Raw genomic sequence first — 26,764 nt, 5'->3', positions numbered from 1 at the left:
ATTTGCTCTATTTAACCAAGGACAACTTCTAAAATGAAATTCTGGGAAAGTTTTGAACTAATATTCTGCCTAACAATGTGTTCAGTTTGTCTTTGTGCATTACCACAGGCATAATGAGAATGAGACAAAAGAATGATGAGAGTACTTCTCAGATGAGTGGTTGAAAGCACACCTCGGTCATGACCACATTACATAAGATTGATAATCATCATGCAGTGATGTGAACACTGAGGAAAGAGGTGGGGGGGAGAAGGTTAAGGTCAACTGTGAACTAACTTATTTTTAGAAGGTTTTTTTTTTTTTTACACACTGTCTGGCCCACATAAACGTGAGGTGTGTTCAGTGGTGTGCACCCTGGGGGTTGGGCAAACCCTAACCTCAGTTATGCTCTGTTCTGTGGCTAGAAAGGGGATTTCAGCATTTCAGGAAACTGACTAGTGTGGAATTACTTCTTTATTTATTACTTGTTTCTTGCCTGCTCCACCGTTGTACAAAAAAAGAGAACAGCTTCATTTGCAGACAAGAAACTAAGCTTTATTTCACCTTGTTAAAAAGTAATCCATTTGTAAATTTAACATTATGCTTAAACAAACTTCGACTATCCAACTACATTTATATAAATAAGGCCGTAAAATGGTCAAATTTGACTCATATCTTTTAAGCTTGATTTTTCATCCACCAGTGTGGGTCAAAGGAAAACTGTGGCATAAGGAAATGCTGAAACTGTTAAACTGTACATGCCATATCTATAAGGATATTTCATGGGACAGTGGTGACAAAGTTCAACAGGACCCTTGATACTATCTGTGCTTCTGGTTTTTGAAAGATTACGGGAGAATCTCAAAACAGTGAAAAAGAAAAGACACTTACAATGCAACAACAGCACTGCTAAACTCTGAAAAAACTTTTGGGCCACTGGGTCAGACTAGTGTGGTCAGTGCAGTGCATATGTGAAAGGGCCATAAGAGTGATCCTGTATGGTGCAAAGGTGTAGAGGAACAGAGATCATACAAAGGTGAGAGGATGCCACGACGCAGACACGATATCAACACCTGCAAGCAGACGCACCTACACTGTAACTAAATCATCTAATAATAAACTAATTAGAATCCATTTACTCTGAGCTAACCAAAATTAAACTAATTGGAAGTTAACTGAGAATAAAACAGAGATCAAATGAGGGTCAGGAGGGTCATAAAATTAGGAATGCACCTGAGTTGGCATTTCAGTGAGTGTGGGAAGCATGCAAGTTCCAAAATATTGTAAAATCTAAAAATACACCCTACCTGCTCTTTGAAGAATTAATTCATCTTTAATCATTCATTGTCAGATGTAAGTAGAACATTTAAAAAGAAAAAGAAAAAAGAAGATTTATTCATAACACACGTGAAAAGACCCAGGAAAACCGAGTTAACGATAAAAACGATAACAAAATAAACAGATAAAAACCCTGAAAACCATACATTTCACACCTGAGCCTCAACTCTCGCGGCCCGGTACCAAACAACTCACGGACCGGTACCAGTCCGAGGCCCGGGGGTTGGGGACCGCTGGCCTGGTAGACACCACCGTTTGCTCTCTCTCATCAACTTCCCTCTGAAAACCACAAAGCAAGCAGGCTGAGAAACTGAACTAAGTGATACAGCACCTACACAGCACAAAACATTTCAATACCAGTATGGTTGTGGAGATGGATTTTATCCCAGTAGATTTTATTATGATTATATTTGTTTATACTCAGAATAACTCATTCAAGTCATAAAAGTGAGCTTACCTATGTACTGTATGTTCATCAGTGTGAACTTTTTTTGTGAACGAATCAAATAAGCTTTATTGACATGAGGAAACATTTCCAGAGATTTAGTCGGGCAGGCCCACTACACCCCAGTGTTCTATGGGTGCATTAGTGTCGATCGCGTGGCCAGACTGAAAAAATAATAAAAAATAATGCACCTCTAATATTGTTCAGGGGGCCGGGTCAAATGTGGAGGTGGGCCGTATCTGGCCCGTGGGCCATAGTTTGGGGACCACTGATTTAAATCATTCTAAATAAATCTGTAATTCACAATTTATTGCAGACGCTTATTATGACTGTTGTCTCTGGTCAAAAATTATCCGGACCATAATGTAAAGATGTAAAATGTGAACAGTAAGTAAGGGTTACATAGACATTGATATTCTCATTTAGTTATGAGATCAGCCTTGATCTTTTGTAATTATTAAAATAAAACATTTGCATGTAACAAATTTGATTCGCTGTGATTCTCTCCCAATTTACGTGTTAAAAAGCTTTAATCATCATTCCCTACAGCATAAAGACACTGCTAGACTGCTGTTATAAAAAGTACTTTTCTAGTCACCCGTCTGGCCAACAATGAGGTTGTGAAACAGCGGGGACAAGAGTTAATGGCAGTATAGTCCCAACTCTGATTTTTTGGCTCAAAACTGGCTTAGAGCGACCCATGTGGTAAAGTCACTGTACAGCACTACAGTAGAAATCCCCACATTTAAACGAGATGATGGTCGTAACACATCCAGAGTGTTGTGACTATTACCTTGTACAAAGGCTTCAGTGGACAGCAGGAATAACAATAATGATGTCTGTGTGTGAGCATATGCCACTATGATAACGTTAAATTTGCCTTATACACTAAAGACAACTTAAGTGGTGTGAAACAGGAGAAGCTTGCCACAATGAGGCCTCATGTATCTAGGGCACCTGATATATTAAGACGAGTACAACATTCATTTCGTCAAAGTTTGAAAGAAAGAGAAAAAGGTTTCCTTCCAAAAGAAACTATATGCTAGTGATAGCTTTCTAAATATACTATACCAGCCAGGACCTTAGCCCCTAACTGCCACCTCATCCACAAGACCAGAGCCCCTGCAGCCCCTCCTGTGAGTGGTAGGGCAGCACGATCTTACCTGTGTTGGTGTTGTTCTAATGTCACCATAATAATGTTTGCCCAAGATCAACATTGCAACTGACCAATGAGCATTCCGTTAGCATTAGCCAGGAAGTTAGCTACTGCTTCTGATTCAGTAAAAGGAGTAGATGTTATAGTCCCTGATATTGCATTGCTTTAAATGGAGAGAATCTTGAGGGATGGCTGTTATGAGGAAAAAATTTACCAGCAGCACACATCGTTGTGTACCTCAACTTTCAGTCTTTTACCCAAGTTAACCTGCCATTTTTTGGGGATTAGAGATCTGATCTAGATTAATCGGGTGTTTCGGTCATTATCACTAGACACCCTCATCCCCGGAGTGTGTCACTGGTTTATGTTAAATTGTTATTTCTTCTCTTCTTTCTTCTCTTTAGTTTTCTACAGTTTATTTTCTCTTATCTATTTGCTGCAACTGAGAAATAATACTTACCTCTTTAGCATTTATGGAGCCTCACTTCTTCAAAGGGATAGAAAAGGTGATAGAGAGAAGTAAGACAAAAGGGACAAGATAGGAAAGAGAGAGGAGAGCTGGAAGGGGGGCGCCTGACTTCTCTCTCCATAAAAACGGAGAGAGAAGTCAGTTTACCAATTATAGGCCAATATCACTGCTCCCACAGTTCTCAAAAATTTTAGAAAAGTTATTTGTTAATAGACTTGATAAATATATTGAGAAGCATAATCTCCTAAGTGATAACCAATATGGCTTTAGAGTGAAAAGGTCCACTTCGATGGCAGTGATGGAACTTGTAGAAGGGATATCTAATGCTATAGATAATAAGGAATATACTGTTGGTGTTTTTATAGACTTAAAAAAGGCGTTTGATACAATTGATCATTCTATATTAATGAATAAACTAGAGAGATATGGCATAAGAGGGTTAGCATACAAGTGGATGAAAAGTTACCTGGATGACAGATATCAATATGTCGAATTCAATAATGTAAAATCTAAGCAGTTGAAGGTAACTTGTGGTGTTCCTCAGGGCTCTGTGCTGGGCCCTAAATTATTTATATTATACATAAATGACATATGTAGCATTTCCAAACTGTTAAAATGTGTATTGTTTGCTGATGATACCACTCTGTATTGCTCAGGTAAAAACCTAGAACAGCTTCTGACTACAGCGGAAAAGGAGTTAAATATATTAAAAAACTGGTTTGATGTAAATAAGTTATCATTAAATATAAAGAAAACAAAATTGATTATTTTTGGCACTAGACAAATGAAAAATGTATCTAAAATCAGGGTTAATGGAATTGAAATTGAAAGAGTGTACGAAAATAAATTTCTTGGAGTGATAATTGATGATAAGCTGAGTTGGAAGTCTCATATAAACCATGTGAAAACAAAAATGTCAAAAACCATTGCTATTCTCTATAAAACAAAGCATGTCCTGAACAAAAAATCATTATACACACTCTATTGTACTCTGTTGCTTCCATATATGACTTACTGTCTGGAGATATGGGGTAATGCATATAAAACGAACACTCTTCCTATTTTCAAGTTGCAAAAAAGAGCTATAAGAATTATAAACCAATCAAACTATATAGAACCAACTAACATTTTGTTTATTAATCTGAATACCCTGAAATTTTATGATTTAGTTGAATATAAAATGGCACAGATAATGTATAAAGCACAAAATAACTTGCTTTGCCCCAGTACTCAGAAGCTGTTCAAAGTCAGAGAGAGTCAATATGACTTAAGGGGAACAGATTTCTTTAAAAAAAACAAGATAAGGACAAATATAAAGCAGAGATGTGTTTCTGTTAGAGGAGTTAACCTGTGGAATAGTTATGACAGTGATTTAAAAAGGTGTAGTTCATTTTCCTTGTTTAAAAATATGTTTAAAAATAGAGTATTAGAAAAATATATATATCAAGAATGAAAAGAGCAGAAAAAAAACAAAAACAAAAAACAAAAAAACCTCTTGATTCTTTTGCTTTGATGTAGTTACTTACTAAGGTGGAAAGTTTTCTGTTTTTTTGTTTTTTTCTTGTTTGTTTGTTTGTTTGTTTTGTTTTTGCTTTGTTTGCCTTCTCTCACCCCAACCGGTCGCAGCAGATGGCCGCCCCTCCCTGAGCCTGGTTCTGCCGGAGGTTTCTTCCTGTTAAAAGGGAGTTTTTCCTTCCCACTGTCGCCAAAGTGCTTGCTCATAGGGGGTCATATGATTGTTGGGCTTTTCTCTGTATCTATGAAGCGCCTTGAGGCGACATTTGTTGTGATTTGGCGCTATATAAATGAAATTGAATTGAATTGAATTGAATTTTATTATTTGCTTCGAGCCCTGTGTACAGGAGCTGCATGCTAAAAGATCTTTTGTTAAAAGGGTTGGCGTAATAAGCAAATGCTTCAGCCAATACCTTTTGATTAGCCTTGTCTCATGCTTTCTTGCTTTGTGGTAAATCTTTGTTCTGTCTTCACTGAGATATCTGAATGCTAATCAATAAAAACATATCACTCACATAAAAACATATCACTCACGACACCATAATAATGCTTGCCCAGGATCAACATTGCAACTGACCAATGATGTCTGAGCATTCAGTTAGCATTAGCCAAGAAGTTAGCTACTGCTATTAAAAACAATCACTAGAAAACCAACACCAGTATCCTAAATTTGGCTAACAGCAAATTTTTCTTCATAAAATATTTATTATATTAAATAAATAAACTTGAAACACTTAACATTTATTCTAGAAAATTATGGTGTTTTTTTTACCATTTTTTCCTCCTTCCAAAACTATTGACATTGCAACAACAGGACTGGTCGGTTGCAGTGCTGATCATGGACCAGCATTAATATGATAATGCAGGAACATGACTTTGGTGTAAGTCAGTTCCTACCTTCACCTATGGTCATGGTCCTGAGTAGTGAAGAATAACGTTGTGGATACAAGCAGCAGATATGAGTTTCCTTCAAAAGCTTACTAGGTTTTGCCTTTGAGATACTGTGAAAAGCTTGGTTCACAAGGGACTCTTAGTAGAGCTGCTGCTCCTCCACATCAAAAGCCTGATTAGGTTGCTTAATTGACTCCTCCTGGGTGTGGCGTTTTGTGCATCACTCATCAGACCACATCGTCTTTTTTTGCACACATGTAATCTAGTGCCTTTTTTGACATCTCTAAACTCTCACGTGATATCTGCAATCAGGGGTTTATACACTGCAGCCCCAGGATGTGCTTGCTGACACAGTTTGATCCTGTTTTGCATCAAGCTTCTCAGTTACCCGAGGGAAAGTTATGCTTCTGTTTCATTTTCTCACACGTCACATTAATGCACAAGCTCACCATTATCAAATGTATGCTGTCAACCACAATATATTTCCCGTACATCTAAATGCAGTCATCACTTTAGTCACTGTTCCTATTGAAACAGTAGGCAGTTGTGCAGTCTTTGTGGCTGAAGCACCTACCATCTGTGCCCCAAGAATGGATCTTCTTTCAAAATTACTTAGGCTTCATCCAAAATCAAACTCAACTGTGTTTGTTCGGCATTTTCTTTTTACATTCCAGAGAGCATTTCTAGATCCAGTGCACCTGTTTGCAAGCGTCTGCCTTTTTTATGTTTCTCCATTCATTAATTCATATTTTTCTTTTCTGTTTTTATGTTAACTGTCTGTAGGTAGTAGAAACAGGGTAATTACAAATGTCTTTCATCCATTGGGAAATTAGGTTACATTTTAAATCTAAAGTAATTATCCAGTTAAATGTTAAATTAAAAGATTTTAGCCAGAAACCCAAACATTTACAAAAATAAAACCTCTATTACACAAAAAAACATTTACAATTACATTGAAATTACATTAAAACACTACTGAACTTAAAAAAGAACTTAACAAAATAAAATGGAGCAGTTAAACCTTTCAAGAAAATCACTAAAAACACTTTGGATAAATGATAAATGAAAACATAGAAAAGGAAAGGAACATAGATTCAAACAAATGCTATAAAACTGATAGGGAGCACTTCACAGTGTAAATGGATAATTACCCAAAGCCTACTGCAAAAGCAACCCAAGAGTTTCTTGAGGCACACTACCTCCCAAATCACTCACCTGTTCTCTACCCAATTGAGGGTGCTCTTCAGATATTAAAGACAAAACAGTAAACAGTAAAATAGCGTTTGGTCTCCGTGGATTCTAGACTTCAGGAAGTCATTGACTGCAAAGGAGTTTCATGAAAGAATTAAAAAACATGGCCTCTATTCAAATTTATCTTAGTTTGTTGGGCTATCTTTGAGTGTCATTGTCCGTAAACATACAGATCTAACTCTAGCTACCTGCCTGCTCTTCTAAAGAGCATTTATTTACTCCCTCACTCAAATGCTGTTCATTATCTGTTTATATCTTGATGTGAAAAACGATAAACTCATATCTGAACGCTCGTAACCTCAATGAAACATTTATTATATCAAATGAAAACTCTCAGTGAGCAATATACGATAATCAAATGCTTTCTCCCCACTGAGCACCTTCCAAAACATGGTGTGCTAGCAGAAATGGCTAAATGCCACTTGCCTTTATTAGCAACAGCTTCAATGTCCACAGCACTACAATTCACAGCCTCAGGTCATGTGACATTCAAACAGGTCACGACACACTGCAATTGTACACTTAGCTTTATTGATTTTGAGCACAGTGTGTGGTCTAGTTATCTGTTTAGTGTTTGTTGTTTACTCTTTGATTGCTAAGCAATAGTGTGTTCTATTGTGTAATATCTGCAGATGATTTTTTTTTTCAATTTGAATTCTGTTTTCATCGTTTGTAATGTTTCCAGTTTCATCTTTCATGATCTTATATTCTCTTATGTCTCATCCAAAAAGATACACTTAGGAGTTTAAGAAAAAAACACGCACAAGGTCATGGTGTGTTTTGCTACAAAAGACAATCAAATTAGTTAAAAGTCAATGACTTGACAATAAAATTGCAATTTTTAAAAGTGCAGCAATCTTTTGGTCTGCATCTTAAGTCTTCATTTCTTTAGCTAAAATCTAGAGCAGGATGTGCTACCTCTCAATTCTTCATGGCACCTAGCAAGAGCAAACCACTGTCTAATCGAATGACGGAAGAGTCAGAGCTTCACTAATGTGACTTTTGGGAGATTGTCTTTAAACACAAGTTTAATCAGAAGATAGGAAAATAAAAAAAAAACAACAACTCCCTAGAATAAAATTATGAAAAAAGAGCAGTGATTCCCACAGCTCTTGCTTGAACTTTGCTTTGTCGAGACATTTGTGCTGCTTAAATTTCGTATCTAGGCATTTTGGCAACATGCACAGAGAATAGAGAAGACAGGGAAGAAGAATACAGATGACCCGATACTAGTTTGCAGCATTTGAAGCAACTATCAGCTATTTAAGATGAGTGACAGAGGACATTTTCTTAATGTTCTGAGATGGGATAAGCTTTGATAAATAAAATCTAGGCGTCTGATTCATTGGTAGTTGTCGCATGCACATCACCCACTTAGATACTTTCATCATCTGTATTTTTGTTTTCTTTCTCAAGCACAGCCCACACAAACGCCTTGAGACTTATAAAGAGCCTGTCTTCTTACCATCCAACATCAACGCAGATCAGATTTTTGTGGACTGTTTGCCTTTAAAATCAGAATCCTACAGGACTCATGGAAGTGTCACAGGACTGGAGCAACACTGAACTCATTTGAGTTTGGGAATCAAGTGAGATAAAGCTTCGGGGTGGATAAAAGTATATAAAACATTTATGTCTAATTGTGTGTTAATATCACATATTATCCCAGAAACTGTACGGCATGTTAAAATGGCTCAAATTGTAATAATTTAATCAAGAAGGTAGAAAATATGCACACTAGAGATCAAGGGAAGAAACCTTTTGTCAGAGCTTTAACCTTTACCCTTCACTGCACAGACGTAGTGGACTACAAATGTCACTTTTCTGTCACAGTTCACTGCTCATACAGAAAAAGGTGGCTGTGCAAGCAATGACTTTATGTATTTAATTTACCAGAATCTGATTATAGTAGTCAATAAATCATAAAAATACCTGCCAATTTATGAAGGTAACTTTGCCACTGCAGCACTGAATTATAATGTTCTGCGGAATTTCCTATTTTGGATCCAACTTGTATTCCTTTCTTTCAGCCTGAGTCACTGCTTGCCCTTTCCGGACCTGTCCACAAATCTCCAAACTCATCTACATGTAGCTTACAAATCCACAAAGGTTACTCTGCCCTCATCTACCATTCCTCTCATAGCAGGGTGAGTTCTACCAAGTAAACAAACGGCTGAGTGTTGGACTGTTATTTAGATTCAGACCTTAGACTGCTGCTGACAGTCTCTTGTGGGACTCCAACTTGCTTTCATTTCTCTGCTTGAATCTTCGAGTCCCTTTTCTCTCTGAGCTGTCTTAGCATGCACCTAGTCAATAATAAATTCTTCCTGACATCAGCGTAAGTTTCAATTCCAGCTACTGGCTCCTTTTTTATTGTGTCCACTATTATGACTAATAGCTATAGAAGCTCATTTGTGCTGATGCCTATGGGTCTCCTGGGCATGCGAGTCAGGAGGTGGGCGTTTCCATAACCACCATTGTTTCTAGTTATTATTGTGCCATACTATGTAGCTTTCCTCTTATGGACTGTCTTTTTATATTATGATTTTTAGGTCCTGTTGCGTTTTTTATTACTTGTCTTTTTTATGTTTCAGCTTTTGCATCTCTTGGGTGACTGGTGTTGATTAAAGTAAAAAATAAACAATCAAAAATGTTTAGACAAAGTTTGAGCAGGAAGACAGTTATTCTAAATTGCTTGTTATGCCAAGTCCCCATCTCCTGCTTCTCTGTCTGTCAGACAATGATCTTAACAGCTGTGGAGCACTTGCTCTAGTGTAAACATCATTTTCTCTTTACTGTGTCTCTGCAGTTCACTAGGACCCTTTATTTTTTTACCACGTCCTCTTATGTCAAATGCTCATTAATAGTTTTTACAGTAGATGTTCCATTCCTCCAAAATGGATACAAACAGTCCCAGAAAAAGGGGATCTATGAACATTTTATACACAATCAGTTTGAACTTTTATGTAAAGTTCATGATATCACATTTGTGTCCAGTTGTGAAGGTATTTAGCTATGCAGAGTGTGAAATCCATGGAAATGTGCTTGTGTGCTCTAAAAAGCCATCAGCCAGTGCATAGTCTGATGGTTTTAGTCAAATGGTGAATAATTAAAAAATTGGGTTGGTTAAGCAAAGGGAATTCATCTGACTTCACAATGAAGTACAGTAACATAAAAAAGACTATAAAACATCCAAAAATAAGAAAGTAGCCACTGTAGACAGTTTCAATTATCTTCAAAATTAAGTTTCAAGTTCGTTTTTCTTTTTCTTCTTTTCTGTAAAAAAAAAAGAAGAAACAAACAAACAAAACCCTTCAATCTTCTTAATAACTGGCTGAAGGAACAAACAACAACACAAGCAGAAGCCCACTGACAGGTTGCTTGAGAGGCTGGCCCCTGGTGACAGTAAACAGCTAGAATATGTAGACAATGGTCACAAAAGGCTATGCATAGGGGCCAGTGAAAGTGTAGATGGCTTGTAGTCTGCCCACTCGCTCACAATTACAAAATGGTACTTCTAAATCCTGTGCTTGTTTTGTTCATTTTCTAAAAAATCAACAAAAGGTTTGTCTTCACTATTGACCACAGATCCATGTGTTACAACGCAGCTCAGGAGCCATGGCACAAAAATATAGACTGATACCAGAGTTAATAAAAAAAAAAGGTGAGTGAGTTTTGACTCAATTTTTGCATGTGCAAAGATAAAATCCAATTACAAGAAAAACACAGCCAGAAGAGCACGATGAGTTCAAGCAGCAACGGGAGGTGGTTAACAGGAGAGTGGAGAGAAATAGAGAGATGGTGGCTGCACTTTCTTTGTTCTGTATTTTGTTTTAGGTTTAACAACACTTGTTGCCATTTCATTACCGCGATCTAAAAAACTGCTTGTGGGGGGGTTGATTCTGGCGTGGTTGTTCCTGCTGAGCGGCCGTCCTCATTAGGTGACCTTGTTGGTGAACTACCTTTGTTTTCTTCGGAGTAGAAAAACAAGAGGCGAGAGGCGGGGTGTCCGCTCGACGGGGCGCCCGTCTATCAAAGTGCTAGCAGAGAGACGGACTCACAACCACATCCGTGGCCAATTTAGAATCGCATATTAACCTAACATGCATATCAAATCCCAAACCTTCTTACCTTCTGATGTGAGGCAAAAGTGTTAACCACTGCTTCACCACTAAATCCAAGGGGTAAAAACACAAGATACATTTAGTAAACTGATGTTAGTAAAGCATAACCAAAAAAAAAAAGAAAAAAGAAAATAGAAAAAAAAGCAATAAATTAGACATCCTAAAGTCCTGCAGGACTAGTAGAACAATGCTCTCGTTCACTGGAGCAGCACCTTTTGTGACTGTAATGACACACACACAGTGGAGTGGCAGTCCTTCTGACACTATTCACAGCTGCAGGGGATGGTTAGTCCTGCCCACCCAGTCTGGGCCTGCCCATAATGATAGGTGTGGATACAAGCAATTGTTATTACCAGCTCCAACAAAGAAGAATTTTTCTTTACTGTCAGGTGCTGCTATGAGAAAAAGATTATCCTTCCATCACTGCTGGTAAGAATCAGAGAAGTACAAAGGTGGGATGCTGTTAACTGGCAGCAGCTTTGATATGAAACTAAACTGCTCTAGCAACGATAAAATGACTTAAACACTTACCTTCTTTTCTCTGTTCTTGCACTGCTTTTGGCAAAGGTTATTGTCTTCCTTAGGTAAAATATGTGCTGACCTACCTCTTTTTCATGTTTTCTTTTTTTCAGGTTACACACACAGGTGTGCTTGTGTGGTGACCGGGACTGCAGGGGCGTTGTTGTTCCTGCTCCATTAGAGTCCTGTTTGATGAACTGTTCCTATTGCTTATTGTACTTTAGAAGGGTGCTAAATTTCAGTTCAGTCCAGTGTAGAAATTGTTCCACTAAGGTTGGGCCAGAAAAAAAAAAGAAAAGAATAAAAAAAGAGAGTAAGAGAGCGAAAAAAAATTCTCACTGTGTGTGGGAGAAAATGGAGGAGCTTTCAGCTTTTTTTCTTTTTTAAAGCAGAGGAGGAAGAGACCCATGAATAGTAGTAAGCCTCATTACTTTGGTAAATGGGTAAATGCCCCATGGCCTGTGCCACCTACAGTATGCCAGCTGCAGGAGCAAATTGGTCTCCAGGGACTCATAGACAGCTGTGTGTGTGTGTGTATGTGTGTTTGCCAGAAACACTGTGAGAGTGAGAGAAATAACGACTGACAGAAGCCACTACAAAACATTGAAGTCAGAGAAATAACAAATTAATTAACTTGCTAACAAAGCAGAAGAACACAGACTGACTGTGTGACTTATTTCCATTCATAGTTAAAATGAAGGGTAGCATTGTCAGAAATTCTAGGTGGAAAAAAATAGATCTTTTTCCTTACCTTCACTTTACTAAAAGCCTTCAAACTTTCTTCAAGACTGTCACGAAGAGTTTAGAGAGAGAAGAAAACTTTAACACACCGATGTTGGGTAAAATCTGTCTTACCTAGTATTTTACTATCTATCTATCTATCTATCTATCTATCTATCTATCTATCTATCTATCTATCTATCTATCTATCTATCTATCTATCTATCTATCTATCTAATACAAGCTATTAGATGACCAAAGTGACTTGGTTTTATATATTGTTTGGTATGTTTAAAGAATCCTCTAGGCAGATAACATTTATACGTATTTTTATTTATTTAAAAAAATTGTTTTCATAGTTGACAACAGTGATAATAGCGCACTAAGGCTCTAACTGGCTAATAAATGTATAATAACATATCATCAGTCATTCTTTGTCTATAAGACACATTCTCATCAAGTCCTTTGACAGCATCCCTTGACTGCAGCATTAATCCGCACGGTTACGCGAGCTTCAGTGAGTGAAAACGCTGTTAACTGGTTGACTAATTGACATAATGCAGCAGTTTTGTTGGTACCAAATTGTCAGTTGCTCCTCTTTTTATCTTTAGTGAAACACAGTTTACAAGTATGGACTTGGCATGGTTGTCATTCAAAAGATTTATCTTTAACAAGCAGTGGGCACTGCCATTGTTCAGCAGAATCCCAGTTTAGATCACAGAAGGCTTTCAAAGTGTCTGTTCCTGCCTCCAAGGAAATCTTATTTGTTGTTTGTGTGCTCTATTATGTGCTTGTTGGATTATTGCAGAGAAAATATGTGGAAACAAAATTCTTCGCTTGCCTTGGTTAAATGTCTGCAGCTCAGCATTCGGTTGCTTTTGGCTTCTCTTTTTCCTCAGCCACCTGTAATTCTCACTCAGTGCTGGAGAGTTCACCATCAAGGTCAGGAAGTACAGTCAGACTGAACAGATATTTACAGAGACCAACAAAAGGGATGTGGGAGAGAGAAGAGAAAAAGTGCCTGACTTCTTTTTTGGTATTGTGTGTTTAAGGAGACCTCAGTACAGACAGCATTTCAGGATAAAAAAAAAAGAAAGAAAAGAAAAAAACCTTTTCAGTCCTATGAGCCAGAGAGATCAGACACACAAACACAAAGCAGAACCACCCAAACAGACGCACCAAGTCTGGGCTTTTGTAAGCAATGAAAGGTGGAAGTAGTCGCACAAAGAAAAGGACAAATAAATACTTACCTGCTGGGTTTCAGACATAAACGCACACACACATACAGACAGACAGACAAACACACACACACATACAGATTCTGATTCACGATTGAAGCTGAGGTAGCTTTCCCCCTCCTGAAGTATATGTGATGAATCGAATCATCTTGAGAAGCTGAAGGCCCCAGTCGGCAGTGGGATCACACACCACAGGTTTTTGTATATGCCTATTCATCCCCCAAAAGGGGGTGGATACACATTATTTTATTTAATTTCCAAGATTTGTAACTAATTTTTAACTTTCACATCTTCCCCTTTTATATCAGGTTTGCTTATTCTTCGGACAGTTGACTGAAAACTTGTGTGATTCTTCAATCTAAGGCATTCACGAATAAGACGAAGCAATTACAGTATATGGTTAATTAGGGGCTGACATTTTATTATCTTGATATTTTGTGAATTAATTATGTTGACTGAGCCACTTAAAAGCTTATTATCTTCCTGTAATGCACCACAGTTCATTACAAGTACTTTCTGGCTATTATTCACTTCAGCAATGATTGCATCTATAAGCAGTCAAGCATGATAAACAAAGGTACGTTTATAAAATTAAAACTTATAGCAACTTCTCAAGAAACATGCATTTTATAGTGAAAGCTATCCCAGAAAAACCTTTTCTGACACTTGGGCTTTCTTATAACAATAGAAACATCCTTTTTGTGTATTAGTGGTGTGAGCTGATATGCTTTCATTGAATTCTCAACCAGCCAACTGGACTTTGTGAGATTTGGGTAATGGCCACTAAATGAGTCATCATTTACTTCACTGGGAATTATGACAAAGGCTCCTCAGCAGTGAAATGTAAACAGCATTTCTTGATTTCATGGAAGACACAAAATAGGTCAAAGTCACTATTAGAACAACCAGTTGTTGTAAATGTCATCCAGGGGATTGTTGATCTGCAGTCATTGTCTACCTGCTAGGACTGGGTTTGATTTAGCCTTCGATGTGAACAAGGTGCCTTTGAGATTTTGATCCATATTAACATAGAAGACCTATGGCTGCTATATTAAGGTGACTATGGATGATATTCGAGTGCTGTGAAAGAAACCAGTGCATTCAAAGATGCTCATCTTCATGTCTTGATTGTAACAAGAGGTTATTTGAATTACTCTTTCTTTGAAATTTTCTCTTTTTCAGATCAGTCCTTGGTTCAGTGGGAAAATCCCAAAATAGATTCCCAAAATACTCAGACATGCCCTTCTTTCACCAAGTCATTTTGCTTCCCCAGTCTGAATCTTGTTTGAACTTCATGCATGAAGTTGCTGCTATGTGACTGAATTAGATAAGCAGAGGAAAATAGATGAATGGATGGATGAATATCTGCATTAATGAGGAGCTGAAGAGGTGTACCTAAAAAATAGGCAGTGTATTGGCAAACGATATTGTATTTTTGATTTGTTTTTTGTTTTGGCAATCGAGCTGTCACAATGCTGAACCTTGTTTGGAGCAAAATTGCTGATAAACTGTAGCGTACTCATTATTTTGATAGAAAATATGATCGAATAATTTTAGTGTGATCATTTTAATTTGTATTCCATTAGACTGATGATATCAATAAGTTTGTTGCAACTTGTAATACCACATTGGAAATATCAGAGCTAACAAAATTCCCACACATCCTCCTTGTAATTAGCATTAGCAGGCTGACATGGCTATTTCCCCCCAGTTGGCTCCTCATACTTATGGTAAATTTGATATGACACAAACACGGTATTAACATCAGAGTGAAGATGTCAGCAGAGAGGATGCTCTTATGCCAGGTCCTTCAGTTCAGTTCAGTGTAGCTCTTAATGGGATTTTTAGGATGTAATATGCTTCAGGATTTTTAAGCACTGACAACCTTATGTCAATTATGGATGCTATTTTGGTCTGCTACTGAGGCTAAAAAAGATCCCTCTTTGCATCATAATATGGGAAGAAAAGAGGACCATACTTCTAAGATGATATCTGAATTAGGCGCTTAACAGGTATAAGCTTAGATAAGAGCAGCAAATGTTAAGGACTAATGACCAAGATGAAGTTTCTTGCCTCTCTAAAGAGTGAAGGTGGTCCTGTGAACTAATAAGAAAAACTTTTTGGTATTTTAAGAACATTTAAAATATTTTTGCTACGAAAGTGCCTTAAAGTCAAAGATATTTAAATGCTTTATAGGCAGCAGTCAGAATACCGAGACATCTAACCTGTTTTCAATCTCAGGTCCCTGTCAGAGAGTGGCCTGTAGTGCTGTGGCATGATGTACTCAGTTTATGGCAATAAAAATGACTGGTCTTATTACTGACTTGTTATATATGGATGCTTATAAAGGACTCCCTTGGTATCACATTTAATTATAATGGCTAAATGTCTCTTTTCAACGTGCAGCTTTAATGTTATGAATTTTAGCGCCCAAACTTGGAGCAGATTCAGAGCAAAATTGAAATTGAAACTAAAACAAAGTAAAGTATATACAAAGCACAGTCCCTCCAAACAGGACGTGTACTGTGGTGCTTGAGCTTCCTCCATCATCACCCCTGCAGCCTCCAAACTTACTGTTTATATAGAGGACCGTCATCTTTCAGCTTTGCTTATTGGTGTGTCTGATGCATCAGGGGGCTGACATCAAAGGACATCTTATTTGAAATGCCAGCGTCATCTTACAAAGCAGCAGTATTTGACGTCATGGGAAGAAGGCATGAGCAATTAAAAAAACACAAGTTTCAAAAAAAGAAAATAAAAGCAGTAATCATTGGCTAAACCTCCCTCCTGCCTTTATGTTTAATTGGCAGTCAGAAAGGTTGTCCATCCATCCATCCATCCTTCCATCCATCGTTCAGAGTTGTGGTGGGACTGGAGCCTATCCCGGCTGTCACGGGGCAAAAGGCAGGGTGCACACAGAGGCAGACAATCATTCATGCACACATTTAGCACTCAATTTAGAAATGTCAGTTAACCTAAACCATGCATGTCTTTGGACTGTAACCCTTTCACATAGAAAGTGGCATGAACTGAACTGACTGCTAGGTTGTGTGAAGGGCCTAAAATCTGTGTTGAGCTGCCTGCTGTTCTCTGCCTGTAATATACAATTTTTTTTTGCAGCTGCTCTCATGTACAATATGTGCCCACTCCCCGTTATTCTGCATTCCTGTTGATTGTATGAATGTACTTCACACCAAGCCACAACTTCCACCACAGCACACACGAGTCCTCCCTGGCTGGTGCTTGTGTTGCGTTTTGCTTGACGCAGTGGGGAAACCTTTTCTGTGCAGCACAAGCAACAGAAAAGAATGGATTTCAGAGCGCAGCGCATGGCCCTTCTTATGTGAAAGAGCATCATAGGAAACCAGAGTGCTCAGACAGAACCCATACAAACATGGGGAGAACATGCAAACTCCGCGCAGAAAGCAGGGCAGTAGATTCAAACCCAGGAGCTTCTTGCTGTGAAGCAACAGTGCTAACCGCTGCACTGTGCTGCCAAACAAAAAAATATTAAACTAAATCAACAAGTGAAAAACAGTGTGCACAGTGTGTATATTGCTTTATCTTTCACTTGACACTCATCTCTTTTTAAACTTGGGGAAGCACGGAGTTACATGCACTTAGCCGGACTTGCTCCCAAGGCACACAACAGCGAGGCTCAGATTGCAACCCACGTAGAGAGAGTGGGACTTCATTCTCTGGTGAGCTCTTATCCCACAATGCAATTCATAGTCATAGCCACATTTACTCACCACAATTCATATAGAAAATTCAATACTACAAAAGCTATATCTGTTCAATTCAATATATACTTAAAAAAAACCGAATGATTTTTCGTGAAGCTGTTTAAAGGACAAATATTTGAAAAATCTAGTCAAGTAGCTGGAACGAAGTAATGGTGGCATGTCTCTGCCTATCTCTGCAAATGATGCATTTCAGTGTTTATGAGTGTTCAGCTGGGTGATTTAACAGGAGCATCCTCTGTTACGCGGTATGGCGGCCCCCTTCCCTCTGTCTTTCTCGCTCTCTCAAAAAAGCACACGCACATATTCACAAACACACTTTACTAGCTAGTTGTCCTTGCTGTGCCTCATAAAGGCAGACTGAGGATAGTTTCAGGCAATAAAAAACAGCCTGTGAAATCGCATTGCATGTGAAGTCACAACAGATGGCTACTACCGCTATGTCCTCACAGAATATCACACAGGAAAGGACACCATAAAGATGAGCTGCACATACTGCTGCTCATCTACGCTTCCCCTGAAAGAGGACATGAGATCTTGTTAAAGACAAGGTTGCATATTTAAAGCTGTACTCAACAGCTGCTTATTGTGCTGTAAGTGAAATACTAGAATAACATGGGGGGAAAAAACCCCCCAAACCAACGATGAGACCCAGTAGGGGGCAGAATTAGTCCAGAAGAAAATAACAAGGAAAAGGAAATGGGAAGAGGAATGGGTGGAAAAATGTACCTGGCTACATAACAAGGTGTTCTTAAGCAAGGCAGGAATGTCACATGCTATACTACACCACACTGGCACGATTAGAAGACCTATGGCTGCTATAGATGGAGTGTGTGCAGCTTTTATCTCCATGGTAACGCTGCAAGTTTTTCTTCAGCCCTTTTAAAAGCAACTGCAACATAAATATCTCCTAATGAAGATGTGGGTGGGGGGGTGGGGGGGATAGATGCTGTCTGTATTGTTCAGTGGATCAGCGGCTTAATTGTTACTCTGGAGGGCTGTGCCAAAAAGAAATGCAAAAAAAAGCAGGGAATGGAGAAGACAAGGGACGGGTGAAATGGCACAACAAACCCACTTCACTTAATTATCTTAAGTGAATTAGCCCAGTCATCGCTGCTCCGTAGTTGAATATGCACTGGCCAAATAATGGTTGTGGAGACGATGAAAGCACCTTAATGGCCCTGTTGGTTTTCAAGTGGCTCTGCCTTTCAACAGCCTCTGCATGGCCACAGAAGGAAGATAGCACTTAAACCCTCTGACTAAATAGCCATATTGGATGGATTTTTTCCCAGGCAAAACGAAGAAACCACAGTTCTTTACATATGTGCAAATCACACTGAGTGATATCTTGACATATCATTAACAAATTTTATTTCATTAAAGTGGTTGAGAAATGGATGGATGGATGGAGACATGAACTGAAATGGAAGAAGTAGAATATAAAATAAACAAATAAAGATGTTTTTATTTTCCAGTGTTGACAATTTCCAAGGGAATGGTTTGGACTTTAATCACCACAACACTGTTTTGCCAGTTACAGAACCATCAGATATAGACTATTTCTTTCATAGAAAGGCAGAATTACCACTACACATGTAGTCCATTCTTCTCGTGATTTGCTTTTACAGGCCTGTCATGTAAAAAAAAAAGATGTCAAACACAAAAACAATCTCAGCAAGCAATAGCAGATGGCAATTGCAGGATAATATAGGTGAAAAGAGCCACTAACAGATGTAGTTTTAGATGTAAAAAAGAAAAATTAGGCTGAACTCTGTCATACCAAGAAGAAGCTGTAATGGACGAGATTAGGTCTTCCATCTGAAAGGTTGACGGGAAAAGATGTTCTTTTACAGGTACGATTCTTAGATTGAATGTCAGAACTCTTGGGGATAAAGGTGAAAACCAGAGGGACTTTGCAAACATCCTTTTTTTCCTTTTGGTAAAAGACCTCCATTACCCATTACTACCTGTATTTGATGACTATATTTCATATTATCTTCCCATTTCTCAGGTCAGTCAGTCTCAGGCAGCTTAAAACAAGGTAGAAAGTCAAAGATATAACTCAGATAGATAGATAATATATAATTATCTATCTATAGATAGATAGATTATTATCTAGATATAGATAATAATTATAGATAATACAAAGATTCAAGCTCAGGTCCTCTACCAGAGGCCTGGGAGCTTGATGGTCCTGCGCAGTATCTTTGCTGTTTCCAAGGACTGCACTCTTTTGGTCAGAGATCTCGGATGTTGTTCCTGGGATCTGCTGGAGCCGCTTGCCTAGCTTCGGGGTCACTGCACCGAGTGCTCCATTTACCATTGGGACCACTGTTGCCTCACCCTCCACATCTTGTGGAGGACGTGTGTGTGTTTATGTGTGTATGTGTGTATATTTTATACTTACTAAAAGTCCAAAGACTAAGTGAAGCAGAGGACATTAAAATGAGTTTCTGATTTTCTTTTATTAAGCAGCCATGAGCCATTCGTTGTGTGCATTGATGGCTTGTGAGTGACAGCAGGGAGATTGAGACAAGGGCACAAATAACCGGAGAACCTGGTTTAGTACACTTGCTTTAATGAAATATTTGTACTCCCAGTTCACATTGTCTGTTTCATTACTGTTCTCAAGGTCTCTTACACAATGTCATCACCAACATCTCTTGTTTGTTTTTCTTTTCCAGTCTCTACATGTCTTGTAGTTCAGCTGCATGCATGTGTATGTGTATGCATCTGCAAGATATTACAGTGGATACTGTAATGTATTACTCACCGTGTTAGAATATGGAGCTGAAATAAGAACACTTCAAACCCCACATGAAAAAAAGTGCAAGGTAAACGAACAAACAAAAGAGAGATTTTTTCATTTGGATCAGAAGGCAAAGAGCTCTTGCACCTCAACCATGCTTAGATTAGCTTTTGTTTTATTGTCAACTACACTTCAGTCCACATTTGAAAAGTTTCATCACCTGAAAAATGTGTCCAAACTTGGGCTGAAGGACACGTGAAAAACTGCCAAGGTACTAAAAAGCCCATCTGCAGTAGGACACCTTACAATAGGTGTAACCAAGACCACACATGCATGTACAGCCTTGCAACCGGGGTTTTAAAAAGTGTACCACCACCTTCAGAAGCAAGCAACAATATCAATCAGTAGTGTAATCTTTATACTTACTCTGTCGCTCTTTCTGACTTTTATAGGGATGGGTATTGATAAGATTTTCACGATTCCGATTCCATTTTCGATTCTGTTTAACGATTCGATTCTTTATCGATTCTCTTATCGATTCTTTTTTAAAAAAAAAGGAGAACACTACGGTCTAATAGCTTAGAACTTTGTTTTATATCTTCTCTTTGAACAAGATAGAAATTTAGGAGTAACATGGCCTTACAAACCCAACAGTGAGATCTTAAGAGATCCACAGCCTACAGCTCTTCAATGGGGTGTCACTGGGCCCCCAGGAAAAAAAATTGTAAATGTAAAATAATAAAATAAATATTCTTCTGTAGCAATAACAAAGTATAACATAAATTATTCAGTAGCAATTACACAAGAATATCCAGTAATGTCCCTGCCTACAATTAAACACATTCACTTACTGAAAATCATCTGCTGTGGCAAATGGGTGCAAGCCTTTGACCACAAACTTAGTCACTGCTCGGTGACATTCGTCTATCCTGGCCTGAAAGGAGACGCTACCGGTAGACTGCAGCGAGAACTGCCAGCATCTGAGCCAGACTCTGTCTCTCTCTCTCATCATGGTCACCTAAACGCACAGTAATGGCAGGTTTTGTAATAAGGCAGATCGCGCTAACATAATATGCACTGTTAGTTGATTATTTACCTGCCGCATTAACGGGAGAGGACGTGCAAACGTTACCGCTGCTGCTGGGTTGAGATTCACGAGTCCGGAGCGGAATTAAAAACACGACATTCATTTAAGGTTATCGCGTGTTTTGTGAGCAAATGCTTTTGCATATTCGTAGTGTTTCCTTCCTTAAATGAAATATCTACTTTACAAGTATTGCAAGTTGCCCTGTTGTCATCCGTTCTCGTAAAGTATAACCAAAGTTTTGAGCGTTTGAGCCGCTTACGCGCCATGTTTCCTGCCAGGTAAATGACGCTCCGCAACGTGGTGACGTCATTCGGGGCGACTGGAATCGATAAGGGAATCGTTTGCAAAAATGGCAAACAATTCCAAGGAATTGAAACAGTGGGAACCGGTTCTCAACAAGAACCGGTTTTCGATACCCATCCCTAGACTTTTATGACATGAATTTGAAATGAACAAAATGAGCGCAACCTATTTTTTTTTTCATTTAACTTTATTATTTGTATTTTCAGCAGCAGACTACAACCACAGAAAAGAATAAGAGCCCTGACACTGATTAAACACTCAGTTTGTATGATGTCAAAACTTTTGAAAAATGACCCTGGCCTCCTAGCTTCTGCTTTTATTCTGTGACAAGGGCTCCTTTTTAAACTCGAAAACTCGGAACTGTGACAAACTCCGTCTTATTTATTAGATACTCTGCTCTTCTTCACTTCTCAAGTAGCTCTTTTGATGTCATCTGTCAATCAGACTCCTCCTTGTTAAAGAGAGGCCATCAGCAATGAAATGAGACCAGGTTTATCATTTTTAATGCGTTGATTGAGTGGATTGCAAACATCGGTTTGCAAATACTGGATTTATGCAATAAATGAAACCATTATTTAAGTAGCTATAACCATAAAGCTGTGGTGTGGATATACTTGTTTTCATAGCTAGTTTAATCTCAATAAATGTTGACCTATTAGGTAGCAAATTCTCTTAACTGTGTAAGTTACATCACAGGATTAAGAACATACTCAGATGACCCCAAACAAAAACAATACTGCACTGTATCCTTGTCCATCTTTATGCGGTTATACAGAGATTCTGGTGGTTTCTTGGAAAGCTCAGAATCCAAAAACAGACAACATAGAACTGAACCGTCAGCTGACACACAAAGAAGGAATCCATGACAGAGCATAAGAGGAACAAGATAAGTCTGTGGCAGGATCATCAGGGTTAATATGATCTAGAATTACCAAGTGCAACTGAGAGAGTCTGAGCGTCACTACTACACGAGTGGACAGAACAATCTGGCGGAGAACGGGAGGATGAGCTGGTGCTTAGAAGCAGGAGACTGATTGCAGGTGTGTAAGCTGGCACAGAGCAGGAACTAGGAGAAGGCCACAAATGTGCTAAACTGAAAATAGAAGGTGAAGAGGGAGAGAGAGAGAGAGAGAGCACACAAAAAAATACATGCCCAAAAATGGCCTAAAATTTTATTACATGTAAATTTTCCATGTATATGGAAGGTAACATTTTACATTTGATTAAATTCACTTGATTGCTATAAATTCAGTTTATAGCACATTTTCCTTAATGACTAATTATTTTAACACATAAGCCTTTGATGTCATATATTTCAGTTGGATTTTACTCAAAATCATTGCTTCATGTTCACGAGATCTATTAATCATTATTCGAGTGCAGATAAAGCAGGCTGATGCTGGATTACATGAGGGACTGTGACAATGTTGGTCCACATTTTTTACAATACAGGCTGTGATTTATGAGAGATTTATGTTTGTTGTTTCTATTAATAGACAATATCTGCTAAACCTAACTAGAATTTGAGTTTGTACATTTTAGTTCAAATAAACTCTTTGCTTAGGCTGCTGCCCCCGCGACCCGGTCTCGGATAAAGCGGATGAAGATGGATGGATGGATGGATAGATGGATAAAGTCAAACTAAAGTGAAAACTAAATGTCACGCTGGACGGAGGCCAGCAACTTGAACAGAACCCAAGTGCAGACACACAGAGCGGAGGCAAGAGAGCGTTTTAACACAATTTATTGGTGAATATATAATATAGGTGAAAACACAAGGACGTGGCAAACTGTGGTGTGGAAACGTAGCCGTGGAACTATTAGAGTGGCATGAACGTGAGGACAACTGGATCTAGGCAGGTAAGTATTGGTCACACTGGAGAGAGAGGAGAGCGGAGTTAGAGCTGGGTTAAAGGATTACCAGAAAGGGTAAGTATAACAGTTTTTCCAGCTTACTTGCAGGAGGTGAAGGTGTGGTATTGAGGGGGAGGTGAGGCAATTCCTCGGAGTTAGAAAAAGGTGAAATGGCTGACCTGGGGTTCGTTGGATCCAAAGTGGTGAGTGAGCAGGAGGGCAGGCAGGTGAGGTTTGGAGACATTTCCCAGTGAGGTGGAAAGGAGCTGAGATCCAAGTGGTGAGCAGCAGTCAACACTGGAGAATAGGTCCTGAAGCACAAGAAACAGCGTGAGTCAATCTACTTGAGAATAGCAGCATGAACATCAGAGCCGGTTACCAACATCAGGTAGCTGACGAACTCGCACACTGAAAAAAAGGCACTGGCCATCTCTTGGATTTATGTAAGCATCTTGCATGTATTTAACACAATTGCCTCATGTTTTAAAGATAAATGTAACCATATAGTGTAAAAACTACATGATATGCTGAAAGGGTGTATTAAATTGTTCATATCATGTTCAGGTGAAGTAAGTCAATAAGATAGCAACATTAAATCTCGTGAAACCACGCGTGATTTCATCTCGCGGGCTTTGGATCGTGGTTCAAAAAAGGCATCCATCTCAGTCAAGTCGAGCAGCCAACTCTACTTTTTTGGTATGTCTTGATTTTTTGAATTAATATTTACCATATTTCAGCCAAATGTAGTTAAACGTCTAGAGTGTCGCCATGTAACATGCTAAAAATGACCCGTTAGCTTATTTGCTGTTTTATCTGTTGTCAAAGAATTGGCGCTTTTTCATTTGAATTTGTCTTTGGCACAAGAGCCGTTATATCACATTAAACCTAATTATGAGGCAGTCATAACATAATTTGGTTTTCTGTGTGAATAGATTTGTCAACTGACTCTTCAGTTACATTGTGTATTTACTGCACCGTGGTGTTAGTGAGATTTTGGACATTGAACAGCTTTAGCTAATATCATTAGCGGCATTATGCTAGCTTACATCCCTACCCCTCCTGCCCTCACCTGCTGTCCTTTTGTTTTTGTTTTTTTTGCTTCACATTGACCTCTATTCTGCATTTCACCAGGAGTCAGCTGATGGATTGTGGGTTCAAGGTGTTATGGTAAGAAAGTATATTCTATTTTCGCTTAAGGTTTCTGTAACTTAATTATAATAGGTTTTGTATAATTATTAGGTGCATGCATACACAAATAGACCACCCTATTAATACATCTGAGAAATCCAAAATCTGCCATAGGTTTAACTTATACCTGTATGTATTGTCAGAAAGGTGATTACTGGACTCACATTAATGCACACTTGAACTAAAATGAGGTTGTAACTTGTGGGTTGTTGGGTTGCAAATCAGAAACAAACATCTTTGGATTTTTTTAATCCCATAAGATCTGGAAACACAGTTTTTATTCAATAAAACATTACTGATTAACCATGCACAGTGCCTGCTGTTATTTCAAAAATAATTTTATGTCATTTCAGATAAAATGCAGTATTCCAGTGCATCCCAAACATGCCTTTACAGTCAAGGTTTCTGACGGAGCTGAGTTTCTCTCTGACAGTCTGCTGAAAGTGTTTGCAAAGTGATCGGGGGAACAGGGCACAAAGCTAAAGGATGTAGCTGCCATGATGACAGTAAGAACTTTAAAATTCTTTAACTACAAAGTGTATATGTATAGCATTAGGTCAGTAAAAGAATTTTATGCTGCATCCATTGAAACAGTCAACTATTACCTGTGAGTACTGATTCCACTGAAAGGATGCCATAATTTTCATCATGCATTTACTGGCCCACTGAGAAAAAATTGTCTTTTTTTAAAAATATATGTTCTGGAAACTATATATCCATAAAGTTGATGTCAAACAGGAACTTTTGATGTTGCTTTGTAGATGCTGGTGTTGCATGTTGACTGGTTTAAAAAGTCAAGAGTTTTTGTCTGGGATCATTTTCTTCTGTGCTATTGAAAAGTTCACAAATCTCTGTTTTCTTTGTTATAACACTTTAGGATGACATTAATGCTCAAAGGGAGTCCCTCATCAAAGTGCTCCGCATCTGTGTGAAAGACAATTGCAACATCTTGGTGCAGGAGTTCATGGTGAGTGTTTTATGAGTAGATTGTGGCTTTGCAACATTTAAAAATGCATTTAGTTATCCACTTGATCCTCATTGGACTGGTTAGGACCAGTAGTCCTCTTTAATAATTTGAAGTTCACATGAGGCCTGGTAGTGAACTCGGCCGCCGGCCCTTGAGGCCCCACCCCCACCCCTGTATTAGGGCTCATATCAGTGTGAAAAAACTTTAAATTTGTCATTCTAGTGAACAAAGGAAAATCCCACCAATATTTACATTAGCTTTTGTTTGAAAAAAAAAATGACCAACTGACCAACAGCTAACCAAATTGTGGGGCTGAAAGTCTAAATTCTAACATCTTCTGAGTGACATAACCTGGATTTCTGATGGGCCGGTGTCTTTCTAACAAAAACTAATGTAAAGCATTTGAAATTATTATGTTTTTCACTCTCTCTTAGAAACTCTGTTAGACCATGAATGGCAGCATGGCAGGCCACTCTTTGGCTATAGCTATTTACTATGTTGCTTTCATTGGTTTAAATTACTCTAACATTAGAACTGGTAGATTCAAAAGAGAGTTTAAAAAGGAATCTTAAAAAAATGTTTTGTGTTTAACCAGGACTTGACTGAGGCCACTGCACAGATTGAGAAAACCACAATGAACATCTGTCTCCAGAGGATGCGCCAGGCAATGACTTTTCTGATGTTGGCATCATCATCAAGGGTATAGTAGTTCTTCAAGATCTGGATAACGTGACCTTTGCAGTAGCCATGCTGTTTGGACCTTTTTTATTCCTTCAATATGAGTTACCCATCACAGCTCTGCTACACTTTTGAGGTGATTCAAAGGGTGGTAATGGAGTTGGATGCAACTCAGCTCTCAAGAAAAGCTCACAACTAAGACAAAACTGCTCCTGCAAGGAAAGCTCACTGTTATGCATGCAAGGTGATCAGCTCTAGGTGAGAGGACATTTAAATCTCACACTTGTTCTGCTGCATTTTTGGAACAGATCGCAGGGTTCATTTTTATATACTCTGCAACTGCCATGAGGATGAGCCGTTTTTTTTGTTGTTGTTTGTTTTTCCTTTTGCTCTGTACAAGTTCTCTGTTTGTCTGTTTGGCAGCATTTTTAAATTTCTCTTTGTATTTTTTCTTTCTTTTACTAGTGAAGAGATGTAGCGTGAACAGTTATACAGTCTAAATATCCCATATGGGTTGTGTGAAATGGTATTTTCAGTTTCATTCAGTTGA

The 26,764-nt window shown here is 38.4% G+C and overlaps 1 long non-coding RNA gene across 2 annotated transcripts; it reads left to right on the top strand.

Annotated features, from left to right (window-relative positions):
* The first annotated feature begins 23,749 nt into the window (after positions 1-23,749).
* On the top strand, positions 23,750-26,483 carry LOC146509900 (uncharacterized). 2 transcript variants are annotated; one of them, XR_014876506.1, is made up of 6 exons: positions 23,750-23,824; positions 23,946-24,077; positions 24,513-24,548; positions 24,923-25,075; positions 25,447-25,536; positions 26,132-26,483. It is a non-coding gene; the product is annotated as an uncharacterized LOC146509900 (long non-coding RNA). The 2 variants fall into 2 exon arrangements; XR_014876505.1 differs by lacking the exon at positions 23,750-23,824 and having other exon boundaries at positions 23,840-24,077.
* The last annotated feature ends 281 nt before the right edge of the window (positions 26,484-26,764 follow it).

The sequence above is a fragment of the Neolamprologus multifasciatus genome, chromosome 10 (assembly GCF_963576455.1).
Source record: "Neolamprologus multifasciatus chromosome 10, fNeoMul1.2, whole genome shotgun sequence".
NCBI lineage: Eukaryota > Metazoa > Chordata > Actinopteri > Cichliformes > Cichlidae > Neolamprologus > Neolamprologus multifasciatus.
This window is presented reverse-complemented; position numbering and strand designations above follow the sequence as displayed.